Source organism: Meles meles, chromosome 1 (genome assembly GCF_922984935.1).
Source record: "Meles meles chromosome 1, mMelMel3.1 paternal haplotype, whole genome shotgun sequence".
Classification (NCBI taxonomy): domain Eukaryota; kingdom Metazoa; phylum Chordata; class Mammalia; order Carnivora; family Mustelidae; genus Meles; species Meles meles.
This window is the reverse complement of record NC_060066.1, coordinates 169,003,682-169,016,196: the sequence shown is the minus strand read 5'-3', so window position 1 is coordinate 169,016,196 and position 12,515 is coordinate 169,003,682.

Sequence of the window (12,515 nt, the reverse complement as noted above, 5' to 3'; positions counted from 1 at the left end):
AGGATATTTGGCCAAATGGTAAAGCAGTACATACTGTCTGCTCTCAATTATGTAATATATGTTGTGCTGACACTTGCCGAACACTTACTGTGTGTGCCAGGCATGGCTCCAAGCATGTAAAATATATTAATGCATTCACTCTCTGAACCGCTTATGAAGAAGATATTTTTATTATCTGTATGTTACACAAGGCGACTGAGACCCAGAGTGTTTAAGTAATTTGCCCAAGGTCACACAGGAGTAAGTGGCAGAACCTGAAGGTAAACAAGGCAGTCTTCAGAGCCAGTACATAAACCACTAAACTGGCCGTGCTCTCTCTTTCTATGTCTGTGAGCGTTGGTGTAGTTTTCTTTCTCTTTCTCAGAGGACTTCCATGCAAATGGAGCTGTGCTTTAGGCAATCTCCTAAACAGGATACAGCAGTGATTTCTTGATGCAAGTGAATATTGCAGCTAGGGCACGCAGATGTTTGGGGACATCTACATTCTGAACATAGAGAACCACGCCATGCGCATATTTGGATCCTGCACAGGCTAGACCTAGTAATTCCCAAGACTGCTGACTCAGCAAAATAGGGTTCCATGTCAGTTCTTTGCAGGCTCTGTTTTAGGTTCTGAGAATTCAGCAGCAAGCAAACAAGGCAAATGGAAAACTTCCAATCTAGCCAGGGAGGCAGAGAGGGGACCAGCAAATAGTCAAGGAAAGTATCAGTTGAGAACTTCAGCGAGAATACGGCGGGGACGTGGAGTTAAGGGACGAACTGGTCAGGGAAGGTGACCTTTCAGAGATGGCATTTTGGCTAAAACCTGAATAGCCAGAAGGAGCAAGAAATCTATCTATATCTATATCTATCTCTCTATCTCTATCTATATCTATCTATCTATTATCTGTCATCTATCTGTCTATTCTTAGAGATAAAGCAAGCCCTGTTAAAATGTTAACATTTGGGAAATCTAGGTGTAGGGTACATTAAAATATTTCGAATAAATATTGCAACATTTCTGTCACTCAAAATTCTTTTAAAATAAAAGGTTGAAAATACATTAAAATAATTATATTAAAAATAACAATGTCCACTCTCCATAGAAGGAAGCAGTCGAAGGGCTTGCTGAGGAATGACACCAGCAGGGGAGGACACCTGGAGGGTAGGAAGATGCTGATGCCTTTGAAGTGGGGCGAGGCTGAGGTTTGGGGAGAGGAAATCGGCCTTCTTTTTTGGCACTGAGATGCCTCATAGTCATGGTCAATAAACTACCACACGTTCATCTTCTCCTTGGATCCTCCCCGATCTGCCTGTGAGTTAGTTAGGATTGGGATGATATTTCTTTTCCACCAGTGAAGACACTGAGGCCAAGAGTGGGAAAATGATTTTGCAAGGTCACATGGTAAGCGAATAGCAGAGTTAGGGCCAGAGTCAGATCTTCTGAATCCACTAAACACCATACTCCTTGGTTTGAGTCATGAGAGACACTGCACATGTATTTTCTGCAGCATCTAAGATTGTATAGGCATTGAACAGGCTATAAAAACAAATACAAAAAACAAACACAAAAACAAAACCAAACAAAACCAAAGAAACCAACCACAGAGGATTCATCTGAGCGCAATCTTTTTTTTTTTTTAAAGATTTTATTTATTTATTTGACAGAGGGAGATCAAGGCAGAGAGGCAGGCAGAGAGAGGGGGGGAAGTAGGCTCCCTGCTGAGCAGAGAGCCCGATGCGCGGCTTGATCCCAGGACCCTGAGATCATGACCTGAGCTGGAGGCAGAGGCTTAAACCACTGAGCCACCCAGGCGCCCCTGAGCTCAATCTTAATAGCAATACTCTTTTTCAGAAACTGCTAAGGATCCCCAGTGGCCCAGGAACCACTTTAATCCCCAAGAGTACAACGTTATGGGCTGCAACTTGTCTTGTTAAGCTATTATTCCATTTTTATTAGTCTAAAGTAAAATCATTTGTTCCCATACAAAGCTAGTTATGAGAATTCGCATCCAAAGAAGCTTGTGAGAAAGAAAGGGCTTTGTGGTCTTCAACCTGCTGCTGGACAAAGCTTCGGCTTGAGTCTTGGGGCCCCTTTCATTGTCTTCAAGCACACTGTGTTCTGAGTGTCTTTGGTGTTCACACCTTGTGACTGATTCCAATTATGCTAACTTGGAGACCAGTTTTAAATTAGAAGACATAAAAAACAAAACAGAATTCAAGAGCCTTAGGGAAAGAAAGGTGACTTTATCACCAAAGTAGCACCTACCAAGGCCCTGTAGCCTCCTTTAATTCCTCCAACAACCTCCTGAGGCAGCTGATGGCCTGGTTTTACAGAGGAGGAAACTAAACCTTAAATTACCACGGCTTTGAACCCATACTGTCTTATACCAAAATCCACACGCTTTCCACTCTGCACCATGTGGCCAGATGGACCCTCTCTGCTCCCAAAGACAAAAGCTAAGCCCATCACAGGGTGTAAGAACGAGCTGCCTTGGAATCCAGGCTGTTTGCAGATCCTCACCACCCTAAATCAACGATCTGAGTTATTTCACTGGGATGGTATGCATGCTTGATTTATGTTGGCACAGAACAAGCTATAAATTGTGCCCATGGACCCATTGAAGCCTTTTCTCACATTGGAGATGTTTATAAAAACAGGAAACATGGCCTCTGCATGAATATACTGGTCTTCTCTATGTCAACATCATCATAAATAGACGTATCCAGGATCTCTGCCTGGGCCATTTTCCATAGATACTCAGCAAGCCCGTGAGGTGGGTCATTATTAACCAAGGAGGAGGAAAGAGGCCCTCCCTTGTGTCTAGAACTTATCCTGACAAGAGGCCCATTAAAAAAATGCCCCACCTCCTGCCCCACACTTTGTCTGCTGCTAGCAGCTAGCTCTTGTCCTTTTCGACATCCCTCTCCTTTTTTCAGAACTTTGATCTGCAGGCTCCTCCTGACCTAGGAACTTAGAGCTGTAGAGCTGTTCTCTGCTCCTGGAAAAGTGGGTCCACCCTGTGGACTCAGTACCCTTTTACTCTCATTGCCCTTTCCAGTGTGCAGACCTGTTCCTCCCTCTTTCACACGGGACGCTCATAAGGATCATGGGACTGCTTTTGGTATTCCCATTTTGCAGATGAGCAGAATGAGGCACAGGGAAGGAAGGATCTGTTATTTGGCCTTGAATTCATTACAGTTTAGTATTAAACTTTGCTCTTCTTGAGGAACTTTATAGTGGTTGTAGGTTTTTTTCCACCATAGTCTTCATTATCGGTATCCCTGAGAGGCCTGCCAGAAAACAGCCAGCACACTCATAAAGGGTTCAAACTGAATGACATTTATAAAGATGCGCTTGTGGAGGTATAGGCAGACTGAGGGACTAGCCCCCAGGAAGTCACAGGAGTGGGGAGACTTTGAAATCATCTGTTACAGGCTGAATTGTGTCCCCCTCCCCAAATTTAGGTGTTGAAGTCCTAACCCCCAGGACTTCAGAATGTGACTATATTTGGAGATGGGAGTCTTTGAAGAGATACTTAAGTTAAAATGAGGTCATTTTGGTGGGCACTAATCCAGTATGGCTGGTGTTCTTACAAGAAGAGAAAATTTGGACACAGGCTATGCAGAGGGAAGGCCACGTGAAGACACGAAGAGAGGTCAATTACAAGCCAAGGAAAGAGACATCAGAAGAAACTAACTTGGTCAAAATCTTGATCTTGGACTTCTAGCCTCCAGGACTGGGGGAAAAGAAGTTTCTATTGTTTAACCCATCTAGCCTGTACCCTAGCAAACTAATACAGTGCCTTCTAAGCTTGAAAGAGGGAGAGGGGAAAAAATAGCTCGGCTCTCTCTCCTCCCAGGCTCTGATGTGCTGCTAGGGTTTCCCATGGGCCAAACCCTGCTGAAAAACTGATAATATAATAGTATATGATCACACCAAGGTCTGGTACCTTCATTTATTCAATGAAAAATCGCCAAATACCTACAATGGACCAGGAACTGGTCTGAGTACTATGGATCCAAAGATAAATGAGATACAGTGCCCTAACCCCAAGGGGCTCTCAGGGCAGCATGGACAGCAGAGCCTACTATGAGTTCTACTCTATAATACCCCCCTTTACAATGCAGTCTATACTAGACACTTGCTGTTTGAGCATGATGCTATGGCAGCCCAGAGGAGGGGGTCCCTCACTCAGCCAGGGAAGTGAGAACAGCACCACAGAAGATGGACATTCTGGCGGGCTCTTGAAGGACATGTAAGGTTTTACAGAGAGACGGAGGAATGGGTCATGGTGGGCTGAAGGACATGCAAAGACCCAGAGAGGCAAAAAAAAAAAAAAAAAAGAGGAACATAGTTAGAATCTCATCTTAACTGTGATGGCTCACAATGCTGAGGTCTATATTTTGAATACTTGTGGCCACGTGGCACAGGGTTCTAGGGTCTTGGGCTTAAGCTCCCGTGTCAGCGTCTGCTCCCGGTGTGACCTTGGATAAGTCACTCAACCCTTCCAAATATCTATTTTCTGTGTGGTCAGTCAACCCACCAACGCTGTTGGGTCCCTTGTCTGTTCCACGCCCCAGAGCTATATGAGTATATGATGCTGGCCTTGGGAGCCTCTGTTACAGCAAGGGGCAGAGCCTACCTACACTGATCCCCCTTGTGCATATGGGAAGGCTCCCAGTGCTGTGTCCAAAGTGCCCTGGAAATACACAGGTTAACACACTGCCCTGTACTCTTCCCAGCGACATCGCAGGAGTCTGGAGAAATAACAACAGCATATGCTTATAAGCTACTACTAAGACTGGGTGGCAGTTTGTGGCTGCTGACATGTTATGTAAGGGTTCTTACTATTCTCATTGCTCTCCCTAATCACCTCTACCTTCACACCTTATCTCACACCAGGTCCACCTCCATGCCTCTGACTATTTAAATCCTACCCATCCTTCAAGGTCAAGGTCCAGATCCACCTTGTCCAGGAATTCTGCCCAGAATCCTCAGGCCACAAAGGTCTATCACCCTCCTTGCAACCCCGTCATGGGCTCATTAGGGTCATTAGGCATTGATCCGTTAGTAAAAGACAGTTCTGTGTTCTTCTAGAATTGGTGCCTCGTCCAGGGTTGTCTGGATCAGAGAATGCCAGGGCCAAATGGGGCCTCAAAAGGCCCCTCCCACCTGTCCTCGTGGTAGTCAGAGTGACCACCCACCACACAGGCTGGAGCACGCTCCTTTCCTGCTTAAAACCAGGTGACCCTATAATTTATCACCCAAACAGGGATACTTTAGAGGGCAAAAGTGAACGCTATTACTATAATGCTAGGACAATAGACCTAAGCAGGGTGATACCAAGCCAACCAGGAGAAGGTCCCCATGTAACCTGTCCACTTCTCTGCTTCTGCAGCCAGCTTGCAGTGTTCCAGCATCTACTGAATGACGTGTAGTTCACCAAATGTCCCTTCTTGTTCTGGCCTCTTTGCTTGTGTGTGCTGTTCCCTCTACCTGAAGTGCCATCCTCCTCACCCTGTCCATTGCATTTTCAAGTTTATGGCCAAGGGGTGCCACCTCTGTGAAGCCTCCCAATGTTCGGGATGGAGGGAATTCCTTCTTGCATCTTTTGTTCTTTCTCCTAGCACACAGCTGTAGTCACCTATGAGCCCACTGACCTCTCTCTCTAGACTCTGAGCTCTCAGAAGTTATGTCTCAGGGGCCTTTGTCTCCCCAGCCACTGTCCACTGTCTATGTGAGGCTCAGTAAGTGTTCAGCGTGTATTATGGTTATTTTACAGATCAGATAGCTCATCTTTGCATTTGTTGCTCTGTATTGCCACTTCATTCTTATTCTATTTCACTTTTTAAAAACAATATTTTATTTATTTATTTGACAGACAGAGGTCACAAGTAAGCAGAGAGGCAGGCAGAGAGAGAGGAGGAAGCAGACTCCCCGCTGAGCAGAGAGCCTGATGCGGGGCTCAATCCCAGGACCCTGGGATCATGACCTGAGCAGAAGGCAGAGGCTTTAACCCACTGAGCCACCCAGGTGCCCCTCCTATTTCACTTTTGATGTGTAGGTTAGACATCCTGATGAAGGGAGACTTCTCAAACATATCCCATCATGAAGGCTGAGGTTCATCTCAGGGAATCTGCTATTGCTTCAGATTTTCCAGTAGCTTCAGAACCAGAGGCATGGCCTTCTGGGCCTCCTAGAGGGGTGAATCCTCATCCCATAGGGCTACTCGCATTGTATAACAATAGGCAAAAGTCTTTCAGAGACATGTGAAGAAGAAAAGTGAAGGAAACACAAGGTATTCCAGCCCATGTTTGCTAAAGAAAGGAGTATGAGAAAGGGAAGAATGACAGAAGGAAGAAAAAACTAGACTAGTTTTCTTATTTGGCTTTTAAACTGAACTGAAATGAGACTTTACAAAAGGGAGTTGACAGAGTAATAGTATCATAAGAGAGGGAAAAGGAACCAGCTTTTAATGAGCATTTATGGTGCATTTACTGAATGAGACATTTGTTTATACTATTTCACTTTAATGCAAGTGGGAAGCATCCCAGCAGGGCAGAAACTATCATCCGAATTTTACACTTGAGAAACATAGGGCTCAGAGAAGTTAGAACATTTCCCTAGGTCACACAGGTTTAAACTGGGGGTTGAAGGGAGCCTTCTATCAAAATCAGACTTAAACTCAGGTCATGTGACTCTATCTCCCCTGCTTTCCCCCTGCATCTGTGAGAAGCCTGGTTTCCCAGCAGGGCTTTTCAGAAGAGTCACACCCGTTTGGAAACATGTATTCTGAATAATTTTGTTTTTAAAAATCAGTCTCCGGGGCACCTGGGTGGCTCAGTGGGTTAAAGCCTCTGCCTTAGGCTCAGGTCATGATCCCAGGGTCCTGGGATCGAGCCCCACATTGGGCTTTCTGCTCAGCGGGGAGCCTGCTTCCTTCTCTCTCTCTGCCTGCCTCTATGCCTACTTGTGATCTCTGTCTGTCAAAAAAAAAAAAAAATCAGTCTCCTTATTTCATAATCACGTCTTATAGATATCACACAGACAAGACCATGTTTATTCATCCCAGAATCCCAAGAAATTATCACCATGCCTGTCTCCACAGGGGTTACTACTCAGTACATAGTCATTGAGTGTCTTAGATCAGGCTCCTTGGCTCTCTATGGCCAGTCACCCCAGAATGCCCACTTTTCTGAGCCTTTTGATCTTTTCCTCTCTTCTCTGTCCTGGTGTTTCCACTTCCCTTAGGGTTGGCACTTCACGTGATCTTCAGCCAGATCCCCACAGCCAATCTCCTGGTATATTGGGACTATCTCTCAGGGTATTTGTCATGTGTAAATCCTGTGTCTGTGGGGAGAGTGTTTGCATATCGATAAATGCTCTCTTTTTCCTGTGTCTTTTGTCCCTGGATCTAGTCCTATTCATGGGCGCCTAGCACCTGCCAATGCTGGTGGGCCAGACCCTGTGGCTCCTTTAGGATATAGCCCTTCCTGAAGGCCCAGCATTTCCATGGTGGGATTATGTATGGGGGTGGCTTGGTCCTGGTGTTTGGTCTGGTCACCCGGAAGGGAAGTCCTGAAGCAGACATCTGCTTCCTTGTTGGGTCCAGTCCTACACGGTCATCTTCAAGTGGGGGGAGGCGTTAGTCCATAATTCGTTATATTGAGCCACTTCTGCAGCCCAGAAGATCTAGTGCAGCTGGAGGGCAGGTCCCAGGTTCTCAAATGCATCAACCCAGATGTGCTCACCCTATATCTGAGGGTCCTACTCCTTCCTAATCAGGGCCCTGACCTTAGTCACAGCAGGGTAGAAAAGGATACTTTCACTAGATCTCTACTACCCTTTTAATTAAGTCCAGGCCTGGTCCTCAGATTTTCTGCTTTCCAGCTGTAGGAGAGGAGAATCTCTTGATATGCTGCCAAGGAGGCCCTCCCCTCTGACTTTCATAGTTTGTCTTAAATTAGTGATTAATCACTTCCAGCCTTTCATTGACTTTCTCCAATACATCAATCACACTCAGTTGAGCCATCGCTTCCATAGTTTTAATGACGACTACTTTCCCCCAAAGCTCTCAAACATCTTCCAAAGCACCAGGCTGTGCTTTCCTCTTACTGTGATCCCACCCTGGCTCACTAAGAGCAGAAGTCTTCCCAATTTCAGGGCTTCAGCATGCCAGGTGCTCTCAGCACTCTCCCCGTCCCCATGACGGGATCCAAAATCCCATAGAGAGCCATACTGCTACCAACAGTCTCAGGTTGGGTGCTCTGGAAAACAGACTCGGAGGCAGGGATTTTTATGCAAACAGTTTAGAAGTGAGTGCTTTTGGGAGCATCACCCATGATGGAGTAAGCAAAGTAGGATTGGGTGGAGTAGAACTAGTTAGAAGGGACAAGGGGAGTTTGGGCTGGGACTCCAGGTGGGATGACCTTCTAAGTTGTCACAAATTGAGGGAAGGGGGACAGGATCTTGAACTATCCATGTCAATCCTTTGTTGAATTTGGGCTGCCAGAAAGCAGAGGTAGCTTCGCAGGAGAAAGCACCCTTCAAGCAGGCAACTCTTGGAGAGGAAGTCAGCTGTGAACCGTCAGCAGCCAATACTCCTGGCACCTGGGGAAATAGCCTTAAGGAGGTATCTGGACAGTGTGCCCCAGCATCCACTACACTGAATGAATGAATGAATGCTCTGTTTCTCTTTCTAACTACCTTGAAAATCCTTGAAAACGAGGCTCCTCTGTGGCCTTTGCAAGATCTGGTGGTGCTGACTGCCCACTGTTATACTGTGTATCTGGTACCTTAGTGCCAGAAAGAACCTTCCTTGAAAATGCCCATTTGGGGCACCTGGGTGGCTCAGTGGGTTAAAGCCTCTGCCTTCGGCTCAGGTCATGATCCCAGAGTCCTGGGATCGAGCCCTGCATCAGGCTTTCTGCTCCGCAGGGAGCCTGCTTCCTCCTCTCTCTCTCTGCCTGCCTCTCTGCCTACTTGTGATCTCTCTCTGTCAAATAAATAAATAAAATCTTAAAAAAAAAAGAAAAAAAGAAAAAAAGAAAATGCCCATCTAATTCAATCTACATATTTTCTGGGTAAGAAAACTGAGGTCCAAAATGTTTAAGCAGCTTGCCTATGGGTCCACAGGAAATTTGTAATTGAGCTGAGGCATCATAAGTATTATTTCAGCTTTAGAAACAGAGGCTTACCCACACCAGAATTTCCTTGGTCGTATGAAAGAAGTCTGATGGTGCAGAGTTGGTTACAGGCTCCATAGTTATCAGGGGCTCCCATGTGAGCAAATGGCTTCCATCCTCAAGGTCACCTCAAGATCCAACATGGCTTCTGGAGTTCCATGTAGCACACCTGGTTCTAGCTTAATAGTAGAAGAAATTAGGGAAACAAAGGGTGTGTGCGCTTCCCTTACCAGGAGCCTCCTCTGAAACCCCACATGCCCCTTCTAACTATATGTCATTGACTAGAAGCTTCTTCGGCCATAAGGGAGCCTGGGAAATACGTTTATTCTTAACAGCAATTTGCCCAGTCAGGAGTAGGGGTTCCACATGTAACCATAAAGGGGAAATGGATAGTTGGTGGGTAACTTATAATCTTTACCTCATTGGTTCTGGGACTATAAAAAAAATATATACCTAGATCAGTCTCTAACTAGATGTAGGACTAGTTAAAAGTTATTTAACATCTGAAAATAATGATGTACTATATGTTGGCTAATTAAATTTAAATTTAGAAAAAAAGCAAAAGAAAGATGCTTTCTGCGTGCACACACACACACAGACACACACGTTACTTAACATCTAGACCTTTAGTTTCTCTGTGTTTAAAATAAACAACCAACCTCCAATTTCACAGATATGTTGCAAACTAACATGTGGAAAGCGCCTAGCCCAATGTCAAGTATGTAAATTGGCAGAATGTCCATCCCTCTTTCTCCCAAATGACCAAATAACTTGGTTATCATGTAATGGGATTATACCCCATTACCTTATTCAAAACCCTCTCAAAGAATAGTTCTCATCTTGCTCTTGGAGCACAATTTGGTTGAGACATGTGTCCAGCATCCCACGAATTTGTTGGGTATAATGGGGAAGAAAAGAAATGTCTGTCATGATGCTTTCAACAGGCTTCTCCATGAATTCATCTGGTGGCAGACAGACATAAAACCAAAACAACTCCCAGAGCATTTCTGGAATGAAAACCTTTCTTCTCCATTTCCTTTTACTCAGGAGACTATATCCAGGCTGTAATTATTGCCACACACACTCCCTGGGCATCTCTCCCCCCATGCAACACCGCCACCGCCTGCTATACACAGGCCTCTCTGCCCCTTCAGGCGGCTCACCATCTCACATAGCTTCTGTTCATTGAGTCAGACCCTGTGGGAAGAGCGGGGATATGAGGCTTATAAGGTAAGATCCTTGGTTTTGAAGAACCACAGTCCAAGGAGACTGAAACATAAATAGATCATTTCACTCATATTAGTTGAGTGCTCAGTAGAAGGAGCTGGGGATGTGGAGGAACAATTAACCCAGCCTGGGGTGGGAGTTCACTGAGGACTTCTCAGAGGTGGTGATGTTTGAGCTTCATCTTAAAGGATGAGTAGGTGTCTCTTTAGGTCAAGAAGAGGGGAGGGTCGCCAGGAAAGAGAACAGCAAGAACAAAGGCTCGGGGAAATAATAGAACTCAGAGGGAACTGAAAACTGCAAATGGTTTGGTGACAGCTGGGTTGTAAAAGAGACTGAAGCCTCATTTATTGGAAGGGCCACAGGGTCTGACATTCAACGGTTCAATGGTCTGCCTCACCTCCCCTCTGTCAATGACACTAGTCTGGCAAGCAGTGAAATCCCACCCTCAGTACCAGCATTCAAGCAGCGGTGGGCAGTGAGGATAGAGAGAACTGAACTGGGTGTAATTATTCTGTAATTGATAATTACTAGAGTCACTTCCACTTCTAGGGTACTGTGATGAAGGATGCTCCCAGAGCATGTTTCTTATAGATGTGATTGCTGGGAAACATCTGGCCTTAAGTTTCTTTGTGTTTTCTTGGCAGTCCCTGACTCTCTTTAAATAGAAAACACACGATAAAAACAATGAGCCATTTGGAACACCTTCACTGTACTAAACAGCCACTTTCACACACCATCACCTTCAAGCCCCACAAGTTATTGTGAATAAAAATGATGAGCCCATTTTTTTTTTTAAAGATTTATTTATTTGACAGATAGAGATCACAAGTAGGCAGAGAGGCAGGCAGAGAGAGAGAGAGGGGAGGAAGCAGGCTCCCAGCCAAGCAGAGAGCCCGATGCGGGGCTCAATCCCAGGACCCTGGGATCATGACCTGAGCTGAAGGCAGAGGCTTTAACCCGCTGAGCCACCCAGGCACCCCGATGAGCCCATTTTTTATAACAGGTGTAGAAACAGGCCCAGAGAGGTTAAGTTTATTAAGTTCATGCTTAAGTTTACACAGTTAGTAAGTGATGGAAAGGGGAGACGACTCTAAGACCACCCGACTCTGAAGTCTATGCAAACTCATCTACCTTCCTTAATGTCTTGAGTTCGTTGGATAGGACTTTGTTTTACTCCCTTCTTTCCTTCTTCTTCTCAGTTTTAAATCCCTGCTCTTTTGGGAACCTTCCCTCCAATCTGACTTTGAAGTTGGGATAGAGGCCCGTTACAGTAGTCCCTTCATCCATGCTTTGTCTTTCCATGGATTCAGTTACCCACCATCAACCATGGTCAGGAAGCAGGTAATTCTCCTTCCGGTTGTACCATCAGAAGGTCAGTAATGGCCTAATGCTAAGTTCCGGTGCCTACATCATTCATGTCACTTCATCTCATTATTTGGAAGAGAAAGAGGCCATAGTCACATAATTTTTATTACAGTATATTGTTATAATTGTTTTATTTTATTATTGTCGTTGTTAATCTCTTACTGAGCCTAATTTATAAATTAAACTTTATCCTATGTATGTATGGGAAAAATAGAGTAAATATAAGGTTTGGTACCATCTACAGTTTCAGACATCCACTGGGGACTTGGGACATATCCCCCTGCAGATAAGTAGAGACTTCTGGATTCCAAAAGAGACATCTGAATATGCTGAGGTCAGTTTCCCCTATGGAGAATGGGCCTTTGTTTAATGGTTCATTCTATAAGTACTTGTCACAGGTGGTTTGTAGTATCCCAGCAGGGACCCCAGTCTACTGGAAACCAACCCCCAGTGTTTTTATGAGGGAGGTCATTGTGAATCAGAGTGGGGCAGTAGGTCGCTCATGGTCACTCAGAGAGTGAAAAGAATTGAATGTAATTTCATGAGAATGTTGTCTTTGGAGTCACGATTTCTCTTTCCCTTATGGTTTTTTTTGGCTTCAGGAAGAGATGCAGCAAGCCAGGCATGAGCCTAGACATGCAGACCTGCAGCAGGAGTTGCTAGTTCAAAGACTGGTGTAGAAACTTTCAAGAGTGTAGAAGAGGATTGTTGGGTTTCTGCTGACTTGGGATCATGAGACTAGACTATTCTCAGTA